The following is a 17588-nucleotide window of genomic DNA, read 5'->3' as shown; positions in this document are numbered from 1 at the left end:
TTCTATAGAGGAAATACTCCCATATATAGTCAAATAATGGAACTCTAAAGGTAGACAGTAGAAACCCATGTTCTAGCGAAAATGATCTACATGACTTTAAACAATATATTTTACTCTTTCCCCACATTTCCTAACATATGGTGCAATAATACAATCTACTTCTAGGTTTTTTATGAGTAATACATCCCATTTCTGTTTAGTGTATTGTCTATTGACATTGTACCTATTAATTTTATCATACAGAGCCTTAAGTCAATAGAATTTGCCACCTAAAAATTACCTCTGCTCTCTATCTTGAAGTCATTTCCTGATTTAGCATCAACATTATTTCTCTTGAACTAAAATATTCAAGGCAGAAATTATATCTGAAAATGTACCTTCAATATCAAAATGGCCTAATATAAACCTTTGTATATGGATATCAGAATGGAGGTAACTATAAAGTATTTATTCCACAATGACTGTTATATATTCTTGATACACTACCTCTGAATTTCTTAAAATTAAATATGGTCACCTTATAGTTTTATGAAGACCACGTTTTATAATTTTTGGGCTTTAGGTGTAATGGTTAATAAGAGAGAGAGAGAGAGAGAGAGAGAGAGAGAGAGAGAGAGAGAGAGAGAGAGTCAGCTTGAAGGCTGCTAACAGAATACTGACTGACTTCCAGGCAGCTAGGATGAGGGTCTTAAAGCCCACACCCACAGTGACACACCTACTCCAACAAGACCACACCTACTCCAACAAGGCTACACCCACTCCAACAGGCCACACCTTCTAAGAGTGTCACTCCTTGGGCCGAGCATATACAAACCATTGCACCTGCCTGCTGCCAATCTAGGTCTTATGAGGTAGTCCATGTATGTGAGCCACGTTGACTAGGTTCTTGTATCTTGTAGCTCAAAGCCTAATTCCACTGTCTGTCCTTTGTAAATTGGTTTACTGAACTTTCTAAACATTTCTTTCCAGATCATTGTGTAGAGGCAACAGGATCTGTTGCTGGCAAATGAGATAGGGATTGGCGGACTAACATCCCAGTTCCCCAACAGCTTAATGGCTGGTTAGAGGATTCAGAGCACATCTGGCTTTGATCCTGAGCCCCACTGATAGAAAGAATTTCAAAGGAGGGAAGAGCTTGGCACTTTCTTGGCAGCATCTTCTGGTTGTTAAATGCCCTACCTGCCCCTTAACACCTTCCTGGACCCACTTTAGCCTATCTGACAACTTCAGTGCCAGATTTGTTCCAAAAAAGCACAAGTCCAGGAAGAATTTAAGACAAAGTTTTTTTTCTTCTTGCCTCCTAGGTGTTTGGCTCTCTGCATGTGCCCTGCCTTCCTCCTTGGATAGGAACCATGGTGTTGATGACACGTCCTTGCTTCTCTATGGTGCTTTGTCCCTTTCAGAGCCTTTCACAGGCTGCATCTTGTTTGCCACTCATGGAAACCCAAGGAAGGACAAGAAAGAGCAGGGAATGCCACTTATCAATCCCCACCTCCCCTCTTCACTTAGTACAATATTTACTATGGGCTTTAGAGAGCATCTTATGTAGACCAGGCTGCCCTTAAATTTTATATGTAGTTAAGGATATCACTTTTGACTTCCTGATTCTCCTGCTTTCATTGTCCAAGAGCTGTGGTTATAGGCATATGACACTATGCCAGCAAAACGATTTGCTTAAAACATTCAGATGAAGTGGAGAGCTCTCAGCTCCTCCTGCACCAAACCTGCCTGGATGCTGCCATGTCCTCACCTTGATGATAATGGACTGAACCTCTGAATCTATAAACCAGCCCCAATTAAATGTTGTCCTTTATAAGTGTTTAAAATTTTTTAAAATTAAAGACAGCTTGACACACCTGAAAAGATGAAACCTGAATTGATGAGCTGCCTCTATCAGAGGGGCCTACAGGAATGTCTATGAAAAATTTTCTCAATTACTAGTTGAAATAGTAGAACATCACATTGTGAATGGTACCATCTCTACACACTACATCTCTATAAGAAAAGTAACACATGACTGAGGCCACACAAATACTCACAGCCAACCATTGGATTGAGCCTGGGGACCCCAACAGAAGAGTTAGGAGGATGGAAGGAGCTGATGGAGACTGCAACCCCCTAGGAAGAACAACAATATAAACTTACCAGATCCCACAGAGTTCCCAAGGACTGAAATACCAACCAAAGAGTATATGTGAGCAGGTCCATGGCTCCTGCTATGTATAGAGCTGAAGACTGCTTTATCTGACATCAGTGGGAGGGGAGGCATTTGGTCCTCTGGAGGCTTATTGCCCCAGCAAAGGGTGATACTAGAGGGGTGAGGTGGGAGTGGGTGGATAGGTGGGGAAGTACCTTCTTAGAGGCAAAGTGGAGAATAGATGGGAAGGGGGTTTGTGAAGGGGAGACCAGGAAGGAGGACAATATTTGAAATGTAAATAAATAAAATAATTAATTAAAAAGACTTTAAAAAAGAAAGAAAAGTAGCTGAGCAGAGCAGGTGAAGCAAGCTGGTAAGCCCTATTCCTTCATGGCTTGTTTCAAGTCCATGCCTTGATTCTTGTCTTGGTTCCTCTTGATAATATACAAACAAACCCTTTCTTCCCCAAGTTGCTTATGGTCAGAGTGTTTTATCAAACAATAGAAACCAAACTATAACCCTGGCTAGAAAGACACATGCAAAACTGGCAACTTTTCCAATAATAAATTGATTTGGGTTTGATTTTATAAAAAAAAAAATTCTCCCAAAGCAAATTCATTTTCCTGAAGTACTCATGGTGTTCCCTAATCAAATTTAGACATGCATTTTTAGAAGTCCTATGAGTCTTTAGTATTAAAATTCCAACTTTCCAAATTTCAGACACAGGATAAATGTTGAGAAAAGCAAACTTCTATATAATTATCCATGTCTAAGATTCTTGAGACCAATAACCTCATGCTAAGCCTAAGCATACAAATTGGGAGGATATTGCTAAAGCAGCAAATGGAGATGAACAGACATCCTGACGGATTGGGGTATGAATCATAAAGAAGATTAGCCTTGATTCAACTTTCCCATCTTAGAAATAAGAAGATTAATCAAGACCACACCGACACCATGCTAGGCCTTTTCAAATCTTATAAGGAAGGAAACAGATTGATCCCGATGAGTTGGTTGACTGACCATAGGGGGAAAATCATTCAAACGTGCTCATTGACTAAAGTTGATAAGGGACAAGACTCCAGGCAATCAAGACAATTTTCTCTGCAGAAAATCTTGCTAGGCTCTCACACCAAAGCAATAAACACATTTTCTTAGAATAGTTGAAAAAGATGGAAGGTATGTAAAAATTTCAGAATTTATGAGGATAAATTTGAAATGGACAATACTACACTTATAATTAGCATATGTGACCCAGATTAAAATATCTGTTCTTTTTTCTACTATTGCATTAATGATCACTCTGTTCCTGTTCCTGGGCTCTGAGAAGTGAAAGAAGGAACAGGATGAAATTTCTTCCAAAATCACTGAGAAGCAAGTTTGAGTTCATCTTTCCATGTTAACTAAGAAAATACTAAAATAACACAAGCAGAGACACAGCAAGTGAATAAAGACTAGATTGCACAAAAATCCAGAAGAATAAGTGCTGAAGCAGCTCATAGTCTAATAATGCACCTTTCAACAAGGTCAAGAGTTACTACCTTTATTAATATTGAACGCATACTTAACTTCTGTGCATCTGAACCAAAAGTGATTTTCCCACTAAAAATCTAAGAACGCTTAGTGATCTATTTCACCTCTGGAAAAAAAAACTGTTCTACAATTATAAATAAAAGACTACTGGTTTGGACTTAGAATAAAAAAAAATCCTAACCAAAATAGTTTGAATCATAGTTGATTGTGGAGTTTCAGAAACAAAGAACACAGACCAAGAGGTCCTTTTGACAATGAACAAAGGCAACTTGAATTAAGGCAGGAAACACATATGTAAGGCAAAGCACACACAGAGAAAGACCCTGTGTGGAGGGGATACTGAAAAAGTCAAAGTCTCTAGGTCCAGGTTTTAAAACTATGGCTGCCATTTCCCATAGCCTGTACACAGGAAGCAGTGGAGGAAATATGGTACCTCCATACTAAATTCTAAGCCTCTGTTAACATCACTGTTAAGAATGCAAACTTCTGAGCTGAGGGGGCTTGTGATGCTATAACAACAACAACAATGCCAACAAACCAGAGCTTCCAGGGACTAAACCACTACCCAAAGACTATGCAGGAATGGACCCTGGGCTCCAACTTCATATGTAGCAGTGAATAGTCTTGTTGGGGCACCAATGGAAGGGGAAGCCCTTGGTCCTGCCAAGGTTGGATGCCCAATGTAGGGGATTGTTATGGAGGTTATGGGGTTGGGTGGAGAGGGAACACTCATATAGAAGGAGAAGGGGAGGGATTTGGGGGCTTATGGACAGGAAACCGGAAAGGGAATAACATTTGAAATGTAAACAAGAAATACCCAATTTAATAAAAATGGAAGAAAAAAATGTACCAAAAGAAAATGAATGTGTAATTTTAAAATAAAAATAATTACTTCAATGCCATAAAAAAAGAATGCAACCTTCTAGAATTGTTCAGCAAATAGAAATCCAAGTTCTAATAATGGCTCCAATCATGTAGCAGTTACCAGTAGTTGTCCTGGTAAATTCAACAAAGAATGTAACAGTGTTTTAGAGGTTAATTGTCAAAAGCTCCCATGTTTCACTCCTTTTTTCACATTGACACTAGTGAGAAACTCAATGGTCACCCTATACCCATTGCCTCATCACTGTGGAAACCTAAAACCAGCCTCTACTTTTCGTTTCTCAAAGCTACCTTTAGACTTCTTTATAAAATGCATTCACTTTGCTCAGACCCCCTCAAGTTGTAATAGATCCTTAATATTCTCTTGGTGAAGATGTAGTGCCTAGACATAGCTAATTTTTTAATTAGCAGGAAGAACCATCCTGCTTTTGAAGAAAGTGGCATTAGTATCTCAAGTCATATTAGTCTTTTTATTTACACTTCTGAAAATTAGCTCTATGACTATAATCATTTTCTGTCATTGAGATAAAACACAATGACAAAAGCAACTTGTATGTAATAGTTTATTTTGTCTTATGGTACCAGAGGTTAGTGTCTATAATAGCTGGGACAGATTGGCAGTAGGTGGTGGTCATGACAGCAGAAAGAGGAAGCTGAGAACTTGTAGCTAGAAACTCAAGTATGAATTAGAGAGAACAAATTAAAAGTGGCAAAAGAGTTTTTATCTCGAAACTCACCCCCACTGATGCACTTCCTCCAGCAAGGCTGCATCATCTAAACCTTCCCAAACAGATCCACCACATGGAGACCACATGTTTAAATTTACTACTATAGAGGACATTTCTCATCCAAACCACCACAGTAAATTAAAGTAATATGGGAAAAATTTTAACAGGACTTTATTTCTTTCTTTAAAATTAAAGGTCTTTTTCCCATGACGTTTTCATTGCATTCTCTTAATTGCTTTTTATTTTTCTGTAACCTTTATTTACATGACTATGATACACCGCTGCCTTTGTGGATAGAAACTTGGATGACTGGTGTCTCAGGAGAGCAGCAGAACTAAGAACAAACAGAAATTTATTGGAACAGAGAATAACACAGAATGGGGAAACATAGCAACAAGTGAAAATATTTTTTTTAATTTCTCAAGACAAGTCCAGATTGTATTAATATCATTTCATCATCTATAGTAACCCCCTTTGAATTTAAAATATGCCTAGTAGGATAACAGATAGTACCAAATACTACAGTGAGTTTTGGTCAATATTATCTTGGGACACAGGGTAGACCATAATGTATTTCAGAGAGTGACTAGTGTCTTCATCAGAGACTCACTAGTAAAAGAGAGAGCACAGGTAAGAAAGGACGAGTGATAATGATATCTGTTCCTAATACTCACTAAGCTTAGAAGAAATGTGTGTCCATTTTTCATGTTACTCTGACAATTGCTATAATTAATAGTAAAATAGCAATAAAATACACTCAAGCTCAATTGGTATTTTGTTTTCATAAGTTACAAATATTAGTGGGCTATCTGGGGTTAGTGTATTCTATTTAGGTCACATAACTCTAATCCTTACGTTGTATAACCTCTGAAAATCTTCACTATGTAACTGAGATAGTAACCCTGCTTTCTGTAATGAATACATTTCATTGTTAACTTGACTATATTTAAAATTAGCTTAGAAACAAATCTCTAAGTGTATCTATGAAAGCATTTCCAGGGAGATTTAATGAAGGAAGAAAGCCCCAGGCTGACTGTGGGTGGCACCAACCCATAGAATGGGACACCAGTCTCAAAGCTCTCAGGTACCTGCCTAGCAACACAGTGTGAACATGCACCTCCCATTTCTGCTACAATGCATTCTTTGCCATGCTGGTCTATTTCTTTCATATTGTGAACCAAAATACATCTTCCCTCTCATAATTGATTCCTGTCTGGCTTTTCTTCATAGCAACTAGAAACTGAGCTACAACACAAACTAAGATAAGTAAAGTTCATTTTAGAAATGGCACATAAAAACAATATGTGGACTATATTAATAGTACTGCTTATTATAATGCTATTGACATGGCCAGTACTCTTTCATTGATGTTGTTATTATTAATATTTGGGCAACAACATCCAGGTTATTAATTTTTTATTTGCATTTAGTTAATTGGCTCATTCAACATGTGTATATAAGAGAAGAGAAAGAGAGAGAGAGAGGGCCATACATGCATATAGAGGTCAGAGGACCACCTGTTGGTTCTATCCTGTGGGTCCCTGGAGTAGAACTTGGATTATGAACTTGGCAGCAAATGCTTCACGTGCTGAGCCATCTCATTGGTCATTATAAAATCCTGTTTGAGTGGGGAACAAGAGTATCAAAGTCTTTTTACTTTTCTTAGTAGATGCTGTTAAAAGAGATATTATTTATTGAGGAGTCTTTTAATTTGTAAAAAATTCATTATGATTTTCTTATATAATTTCCATTCAGTAAATAATACCTTGCTTTTTGTTTTGTTTGTAAATGATTTTGAGTCTACTTTGTAATCCTTTTTGCCTTTGACTTGAAAAACAATACTTACGAAGATTAAAAAAGAGTTGCTGTTAATTCCTGTTCTGTATTTTCAGTCTCCTGGTGTTTGTTTGTTTGTTTGTTTGTTTCCTAATCTGGAAGCCCTAGGAAATTCAGAAGTCCCTCTCAGCAGTTTTGAGCTCAGGAAACGCTGAGATCTTGCCTTCATACTCTGTTCTTTTCCACCTTGACTGTGGGTCTTAGTTCTTGACTGATGCAGAAGGCCCAAAGCCATCCCATGCTTACAAAAATGCTACAGTCATTTTTAGCCCAAGCCATTGCCACTTCTCTAGACCTATTTACTAACATGTCTTAGGGAGAGATGCAAGTCCTTCACCCCAACCCTGGCATTATTTAATTTTCTTTTTAAATATTCAGTGGCTGAGATTCATTTGGAATACTTTGACCCTCTCCTAATTGTATTCCTGACTTTAAAAGCTCAACAGTAGTACTCACAAACTAAGCCAGCCACTCAAATATAATCTTCAAGCCAGAAAGCTTGACAGAATACAGGTCCTATTCCAAACAGATAGAATATTAATTCTAAGAAGATCCTTTAAGTGATTCTGCCTAAAAGTTTGAGATGCAGCACAGCACCTGGCAGATTCCCGGCTGGTTGTTTTTTAAGTCATTTCTGTACTTTACACCTTATTCTTTAAATCTGCATCTCCCCTCCCTCCCATGTAACTTTTAAGAGTATCCAAAACACAAGCACCATCATTACTTCAACTAGGTATTTCTTTGTATTCCCAGGTTAGGAAATGGATTGTTATTTCTGAACTCTGTCTGTCCTTTTGAGAGTTCTTTCAGACTTTTCCTTCTGAGTGATGTCTTTGTTCCTGGAAAGGAATATGTCCCATCAATTCTTTGAGGGCCTACAGGCTACCACAACATCTATTATACATAATCTTTGTTGTTGGGTGTGACTGTTTGCTTTGTGTTTATTTATCACTGTGAAGCACCTCCCTTGAGATGTTGTAGAACCTAGAACCAGATGCCCAACCTCACCTATCTTCATTTTATCCCCCAACATTTAGGGGAAAACCTTTGTTGAGATCTGACTATGCGCCAGTCTTACTTTGCTTTCTGTTGCCCAGACAAACATAGTGACCAAAGGAACTTGGGGAGAAAAGATTTTACTTGGCTTACGCATCACAAGTACAATACATCCTTGAGGCAAGGAAGGCAGAAGCTCTATCAGGATAAGAACCTGAGGCAAGAACTGAAGCATGGGTCAATGGAAGAACATTGCTTCCTGGCTTATTCCACCAACATTTTTTTAATTGATTAGTTTATATATTTACATTTCAAATGTTATACACCCTTTCCTGATTCCCCCTTTCCCATCCCCTTTTCTCTGCTTCTATGAGGATGCTCCCCTTCCCACCCACCCACTCCCACCTCAACACTGTAGCATTCCCCTACACTAGGAAACCCAGCCTTCACAGGACCAAGGGCTTCTCCTCCTATTGTTGCAAGACAATGTCAGTCTCTGCTACCTATGTGACTGGAGCCATGGATTCCCCCATGTGTATTCTTTAGTTGGTGGTTTAGTCCTTGAGAGCTCTGGGGGTTCTGGTTGTTTGATATTGTTGTTCTTCCTATGGGGTTGCAAACCCATTCAGCTCCTTCAGTCCTTTCTCTAATTCCTCCACAGGGGTTCCTTGTGCTCAGTCTGACTGTTACTTGCAAGCATCTTAATCAGTATTACTAAGGCTCTGGCAGCCTCTCAGGAGTCATTCATCCATATCAGGCTCCTGTCAGCAAGCACTTCTTAGCATCAGCAATAGTGACTTGGTTTGGTGTCTGTACATGGAATGGATCCCCAGGTGGGACAGTCTCTGGATGGCCTTTCCTTCAGTCTCTGCTGCATTCTTTGTCCCTGTATTTCCTTCTGTGAGTATTTTGTTCCCCCTTCTAAGAAGGACTGACCATCCATATTTTCATATTCCTTCTTGAGCTTCATATGGTCTGTGAATTGTATCTTGGGTACTCTGAACTTTTGGGCTAATATCCACTTATCAATGAGTACATTCCATGTGTGTTCTTTTGTGACTGGGTTACCTCACTCAGAATAATATTTTCTAGTTCCATCCATTTGCCTAAGAATTTCATAAAGTCGTTGTTACATCACCAAATTCTTAAAAGAACTTTTTCCATGGTGTATTTAGCAATGACAATGAAAATAATTTTATCAAGAGAATCTATTAGGAAATGCTTGTTTTAAGGTACAGATTGGTAAAATACATTGATGTTGAGCTTTTGAAAGGTAATTTATTACACTCTATAAAACTGTTCAAAATATATATATTTTGAAGCGGAATTTATATTTGCACATTCTTAGATATAGTCATTGTTGTATTCGATGAGTTAATAGCATGTAATGTATGGGGCATGGACTTTGAGAGCAGATACCACAATGGTTAAGTTCCATACTTGTTAGCTATGCTATCATCATCAAGCGGTAAACTATCAGCAAGATTCAATTATTTCTTTCTTAAAATGAGGACAATTATATTACTGACTTTGTGGAACCATCAGGAGGAGTAATGAAATTACTGCAATCAAGAAAAAGTGCGAAAGATTTGTCCATTCTCAGTTAAGTGCCAGTTTTATTAGATATAAAAAATTATTTTTATTACCTTATAATCATGGACTAAAACAGTTTAACTACATCATAACAAAGAGAATAATTAAATTATGCTATACATCTTATGGAATAGTTGATGAATAAATGATTTTATATAAATGATGTCATTTTTTATACTTTATAAAAACTTTATATTTTACATAAAGTATGGCTTTTCAAAGCATAAAATAAAAAATTATTTTTTATTTTTAAATATAAGAGATTGAGAACAAATACGTAAGCATGACCATTTATCTTTGATATAATAAAGCATTATTATTTATCCTTTATATTATAAAATCTTAAAAGGGAGATTTTTCTTTCTTGAATGTTAGCAATAGTTACCAATTTACTTTTTCATCCATAAAGTACCTTCCTGAGACAGATACCTGTTCTTCCAATGCAAACAGGCCTTGGTCTAGCTTATATTCTTAGTTATATCAGAAACATTATCATATGAAAATCTGAAATCTGACCCTTCTATTCTTAAAAAAAAAAATCTGTATCTAGTGTTTAACACAGTTAAGCTATATGGTAACAATAATTAACATTTTTCTACTGATACATAATCTGTAGTTAAAGATTAGACAATTGGACACTCAACTGGCTTCCCATCCTTGAAAGATCAGCACAGCTTCTCTGATCAAATGATGAAACATATGGAAAGGTGGACACTACTCAACCTCCACTGGACATATTCACGTGCTATCAGAATGAGAAAAGGCCCCTGGTACAAAAGTGACAGTCTGCTTCTCAATCAAGTCGAACAAAGAAAGTGTCAGGGAAAACAAAAGGAAGGGACCAAATCCTTTCAAACATGCTGTGGGGAAAATAAGGAAGGAACTGTTTCTAGGAAACTGTTCCTTCTATTAAGTCATTACCCCTTGGTATGGCCGTGACCATCCTGAGTGGTCACATGTTTAAGACGGGGACAAAAAAGCAATGCTATTCGCTAATAATGAGGTCATGTGATTAAATTCCTGTGCCTTAGATCACTAAGTAAGTGAAATATTTGGGAGATGGTTCAGTGAGTAAAAGCACTTGTCACAAAGTATGAGGACCCAGTAAACGGGATTGTTAGGGGGAGGGCAGTAATGGGGGAAGGATGGGGAGGGAAACACCCATATAGAAGGAGAAGAGGAGGGGTTACGGGGATGTTGGCCTGGAAACCAGGAAAGGTAGTAACAATTGAAATGTAAATAAGAAATACCCAATTTAATAAAGATGGAGAAAAAAATAAATAAATAAACCAAAAATAAAGTATGAGGACGTAAGTTTGAATCTCCAGAACATACTAAAATCACAGATGTGTAATATGAGCATCTTTCACTCTAGTATCGCTGTAGAGAGACAATAGATAGAGATGGGGAGTCCCCAGAAGGTCATGAGACATTTATCCTGGAACATGCAAAGAAAACTAAGAGAGAGCCTGTTACAAAAAAAAAAAAAAAAAAAAAAAAAAAAAAAAAAAAAGGTAAAAGCAATGATTGGCACCTGAAGTTGTCTTCTAACCTCCACATGCTCATTCACACACACACACACACACACACACACACACACACACACACACACACACACCTGCATGCACACACATAAGTGTACACACAATCCATTTTGCATACATAAAATGAAACCTAAGAGAAAAATCAACTTCTTTGACTTGATTAGTTTAAGGCTCTGGTATATGTTTGTGTTGCTTTGGTAGAAACTAAGGCTTGGAAAGATTCTGTGTTTTGTGGTTTGCCTAAAAATGCAAACTCCTGGTTTACAGAGTTTAACAATTATACTAATAAAGAAATGGCAGGAAGAAAACAAGCCACCATTCCCCCTTAGCTGACAGCTTAGCTTCCCAGGCAGCAGTTCTAAAAGCACCAATTAAAACCACGATGTTCACAATACACAGTAATTGCTAAGACTGCTTTGAAAACAAATGCCCACGGGCACATGGCTTCATTCCACAGAAAGAAGTTCAATAAAACATAAGTCCGTGTTCTTAAAATGTGACATAAGCTGGTCGGCATCAGAGAAAATACTTAAGGCAACAATCGACGTTACCAAGTCCCTAATGCCTTTTGAGTCCACCCCAATGCCTTCCAGGAAAGAAAAGGTGCCACAGTATTTGGAGTTGTTCCTTAGTTTGCAGGATGCCATCCTCATCTTCATATTCCTTCAAGTCTACTTCATGATACATCCACAGAGCCAAGGAAGACTGTCTACCACTGATCCCAAATATAAGTGCATCCTTTTCTTTCAGTTCACAGGATCTTTATGGCTAAATATGCTTGCTATCTAAAAAGGGTTCATTGCCTGATTCAAAGACATTGTTGTAGGAATTTACCCTGTGACATATTGTTACCACCAGCATAGGACACATTTTGTATAGTCAGATGCTAAAAAACTGCATGACGCATTAAACAGAAGAGAGGATTAATGGAAATGCCTACGACGTGGTAGTGAGAGCCCAGATTGGAAGCACTGCCCATGTATGTCCATGACTTTATGTGTCTATGGCTTGGTGGGTAGAGAAACAGGTAATCAGACCAAAGTGGTGGGTATCAACTTTGTGTCTTGTTTTTAAATTTCAAAACCAATGAGATCCAGGTCTAACAGTGCATGGCTGTATTTACAACATGCAGAATGTCTAATTCACAAAGATCATGAGTTTGAAGTCATCCATGGTTCTAGGATGCATATTCAAAAATAAACAAATGAATACCAAACTTGTGGGGGAGAGCTATCTGACTAACCTTACGAAGATGTTTGATGTCCCCATATCAACCAAGTCCCTGGATGCTGTAAGCACTGAGACAACATAAGTGTCTATAGGAATCCTTTACCCAGTTAATGGATAGCATGTGGATATCTATAATGCCACTTATAAACTGTGCTGGAAATTGGAAAATATAGACTGGAAATCATAAAGCAGGATCCAGAATGGTGCTGAACAGTGGTGATGTTAAGTATTAGATTTTCACCCTTGACTCTGGTTTCCATCTCTCGCTACTCTTTTCCCCCTTTTTACTTCTCAGTATCTAGGGATGCTGCTATTTCTCGGTGTATATTTTTTTCAGGAGCTTTATTTGGATTTTATGCTTATGTATATTTTGCCTGCATTATTTTTATGCACAGTGTATATGCAATGCCCCTGGGATCAGAAGAGGGTGTCGGATCCCCTGGGAGTGGAATTAGAGACTTATAAACTGTCCTGTGGATGTTGGGAAGCAAATGACTGGGGTTCTTTTGAAGAGCAGCTAAAGTGGACATTTATGGTTGTGTCATGTGATACAGACTCATGTGACGTTTTGCTGAAGCAGACTCATGTGATGTTTTGCCAAAGCAAGACCAGTGAAAGGACACATGATTTGGAGAGAGTGTGATTAAGACTCACGAGACAGTGACAGGGCACTTGCATTGCTAGCCATGCAATGCTTTGTTGGTCTCACAATTTCACTGATCTTCACTTCATTAAGAGAGGCACAGCAGAGAATTCTTTTGAATTTTGGCTGGTTCTGGTCACTCCCACCAACTCATGCCAATTTGGCAGAGGCCTGGTTCTTTCTGTTGGATGGTACCACAATTCCTGATTCATGTTTGGTTAGCTAAACTGTAGATATCCTGACACTACTGAACTGATCTGCTGGTATCCTGACAACAAAGAGTGGAACCATCCCCAAAGAACTACTTCTAAACAGGACCACATCCCCTTGTCTGATTTACCATTTTTTCTCCCCTGTAGGAAGAGGGATTGAAGCATCTGAGAACCTTAATTAAAGCAGATTTTGAAAAATCTAAGCTGACAAGCAGCAAGTACTCTTGACCACTGATCCACTTCTTAGCCCCCTGCTTATTCTTCTTAAGACAAAGTCTTGCTGAATAATCCTGGAAGACTTGGAACTTGAAATCCTCCTGCTTGAACTTGCCGGGGTAGGGGTAGGATGCTGAAATGACCAGTCTATGTCATGTTTTACCTATCCTACTAAGTTTTTAAATTTTTTTGTTAAAACCCCAGAGTGACAGACTTTTTCCTTGCAAGTGGTTTCCAACTCTGTGTGTCAGGAAATGGAACCATTGGTTTAGGTGACAAAACTTAGAATTCATCTTATTTGCACTGTAAACTAGACACAGTAGACTCGTTCCTGATCGCAAAAGAATCTCAGAGTCCCACAAGCAGGAGGCCTAAGAAGCCCACATTGATTTATTTTTATAAAATAAAAATAGTTGTCTGTCTACAATCTTGTGATTGCTTTTCAATTGTTTCATGGGGCATATTAGAATGAAGAATGTATATCAAAGACTGTTAAAATAGCTAAGAATTCTTAGTTAATTCAGCCCAAATTCACAGTTTTCACACAGACTCTTTCTCTGAATCCTATTTGGCACCATATGAGTTGTTCCACACGGAGGAACAATACTGATGCGAGGAAGGTAGGAAAGTTCCCAGGCAGAAGTGAAAGTGTTTTGACAACACAAAGTACATGGGCTATGTAAAATCTCAGAGCGATGGTGATTACAATTCTATTCAAGGCATAGTGATATTGTCTTGTCTTCTAACTGTGAAAGTAAGATAGAACTTGGGAGAATAAAGCAACATACTTTTGGTATTTCTTAGACAGAGCCTAGCAAATAACAGAGAAAACATCCAAAATTGTAGGCATTTTTTTTAAACTACACTCAGTGCACATTAGAAAAAAATGACTTGTAGTCACACATCAGAGTCTAAAATCACTCTCAGCCCCTGACATGGCAAGGTAGAGAGAAGAGCTGTAGCTAAAACTAGTTCTCCTGAGAAGTAGATCAGAGATAAACTCAGAAATAACTAATTTGGGTGACACGGAATGGCTCAAAGTTACAGGTTATGAGTTTTTTATCTGTTATTTAAAAACTCTTCAAATGTTACTTTTGAAAATATTTTGAATAATAGTAATAAATACAACAAGCCTAGCAGAAAAACAACAGCATTACACACCAAAAATATGTTAACTTGTAAATTCATAGTCATATGTTTATTCTTATTCTTTCCCATTCTTTCTGTTTCATCTCTTCTTCCTGCATGTGTTATTTATAGACACTGTCCAATTTTGCCTGAATTCCCAATTTTGTACACTATTCTTTTTGTCTTTTTTTTTCAGGAGCTGAGGACTGAACCCAGGGCCTTGCGCTTGCTAGGCAAGCGCTCTACCACTGAGCTAAATCCCCAACCCCTTTGTACACTATTCTTGCTCCTTCTAAAACCTTAACAGTTGGTGTACTATGGCTCAGACACATCACCTGTTTATGGCAAATGAGCTATCAAGCATCACAACAGAAAAGCAGATTCCCCCCGATGCACCCTTAGCCTAAAATGGCACCAGAGCTAGCAAACTATTCTCACTACTCCTCTCAGGAGAGAAGGATGAAATTTCTGGACTCAGAATATTCCTACTGGTTTAGAACTTTAAAGGTTACATAAGAATTCATGGAATTTTTATAAATCATTGAAAGTCCCTAGCTACGGTAGCTAGGTAGGGCTATCAAAAGTAAACTCTTTATTTTCTAAACTTACATGTGTGTCTTGTGTTCATGGCAGTCAGTAGGGCCAAGGAATGAGGTGTATTAAGATAGTGAGGAATCTTAGTTCACCGAGCTGAAAATTACTTAGATAAGATAACTCCTTCTCAATGAAAAGGATGGAACTGAATGAATAACTTCACCATGTCTACAGACAGACAGAGGAAAACCAGATACAAGCTTTCCTATGTTCCTTAACATTTAACACTATGTCTTAAACTGAAATAATATTTAAGGTTAGACTGTAAAAAATAGTATTTATAAAATGTCAACAAATGGTAATATTATTTAATCTTCCCTTCAAGATGTGCTGAGGTAATGGTGACTCAGAACTTGCGAAAGTGGCCAACAAATGTCAAATTTTACTTGAGGCTCATGCCACGAGAGGGAGCTCAGTCATGCCCAGAAATACTTGGCCAGGAATCACCAGGGTAGAAACAAACACAACTGGGAAAAAGAAATCAATGAATTAATTCCTGGTGATGTTCTTTTGTCGTCATAGATGGATGTCTATCTTGTCCAGTTATCATCAAAAAGGCTTCCTCTGGCAGTATATGGGAGCAGATGCAGAGACAGATATTATGAGGAGAGTCTAAATTGGAGGTCTCCACTGGGACCCTTCCTAGGAGATTGGGAAGCCCTGTAGAAGAAAGGGAGGAAAAATTGTAGGAGTCAGATGGCATGAAGGATACCAGGAGAAATCTGTCCACTGAATCAACTAAGCAGGACTGGGACTGAAGTGGTGTGCACAGGGCCTGTGTGTATCTGCATTACATACCCAGAGGATATGTTGTAGCTTTTAGCATGGTGTTTCTGTGGGACTCCTAATTTGGGGAACTAGTATGTTCTGACTCTCTGGCCTGATCTTGGGAATCTTTTCTTCCTATTGGTTTACCTTGCCCAACCTCGGGGCAAGAGGTTTTGCCTTGTCTTGTTTTATCTTGTTTTGTTGTGTTTGATTGTCATGTCTTGTGGCCTACTTCTGAAAGAAGACAGAGGGGGAGTGGATCTGGGAGAGATGGGATATTGGGGCAGAGCTGGAAGCAGTGGAGGAGGAAAAACTGTAATTGAGGTGTACTGTATAATAAAATAATCTATTTTTAATTTAAAAAAGGAAAAGGTATTATTTGAAAACTTGTTATACAATGAATAATTGTGCTTAAGGAATATATATATATATATATATATATATATCTGCATATAACTAAATGGTGCCTTATCTATGCATTATAGATACACACACATAGGCTAGAAATTCTATATATCAGTGTGAGCTTTCACAGAAAAATTAATCACTTGCCTAACCCTTGAGAGACTTGAGGCCCTAGGGAGTGGAGAGGTCCGGTGGAGGTCGGGAGGGATGCTCTTGGAGACAGGAGGAGGAGGAATGGGATGGAGGAACTGTGGGATGGGGGACTGGGTGGGGAGCAATGACTGGACTATAAAAAAATAAAAATAATTTAAAAATCTAATCATCAAATCAAACACCAACTGTCATTTTTATTTAAGTCAGAAAACGTTATCTATTTGTTACATTTTTTAATTATTTTCATTTTCTATGTGTATGGGTCTTTTGCCTGCATGTATGTATGACTAGTGTATACATGACTGGTGAGGACAGAAACCAAAACTGGCCATCAGATACTTAGAACTAGAGTTGCAGATGGTTATGAACTGTCATATGGTTACTGGGAAACAAACCTAGGTCATCTGGAAGAGCAGCCAGTACTCTTAACTGCTGAGCCATCTCTCTTGTCCTTTATTCTTAATTCCCCGTAGTCCTGTTTAATTAAACATGGAAGTAGTTTTCTAAAAAAATAAAATCCCCCCCAAAAAAATAAAAAAATAAATAAATAAAATCCCTCCTCTCTCCCTCTCCCTCTCCCTCGCCCCCCCCCGCTCCCCCACACACACATGTCACAATAGGTAAAACTCTTCAGATTCAATTTAATGAAATTAAGCAGCTCCTAGGTACAAGGAAAAAAGAAGTGTACTACCACATAATTCAAAGCTGAATTCTGGTCATTTACTCCCTCTATTCAAACCCCATAGCATGTAAGGGATCTAAACATTCATTTGTACTTAGTGCATGGATAAGTCAATTCCAGAATACTTTGCTGTTTATTAGAGTCCATTGGCTTTCAATACTTTTTAAATAAAGTCAGAAAATGAATGAAATAAATAAAAGATTTCTATATGGAAAAACCAATCGGTGGTTCTACATAACATTAATTCTCCATAAAAGAATGTATTACCAGAACTCTCTGGTTGGAATCAGGACCATCCCAGATGCTAA

This window comes from Rattus rattus, chromosome 1, assembly GCF_011064425.1.
Source record: "Rattus rattus isolate New Zealand chromosome 1, Rrattus_CSIRO_v1, whole genome shotgun sequence".
Classification (NCBI taxonomy): Eukaryota; Metazoa; Chordata; class Mammalia; order Rodentia; family Muridae; genus Rattus; species Rattus rattus.
Note: the sequence above shows the minus strand (reverse complement) of the source record.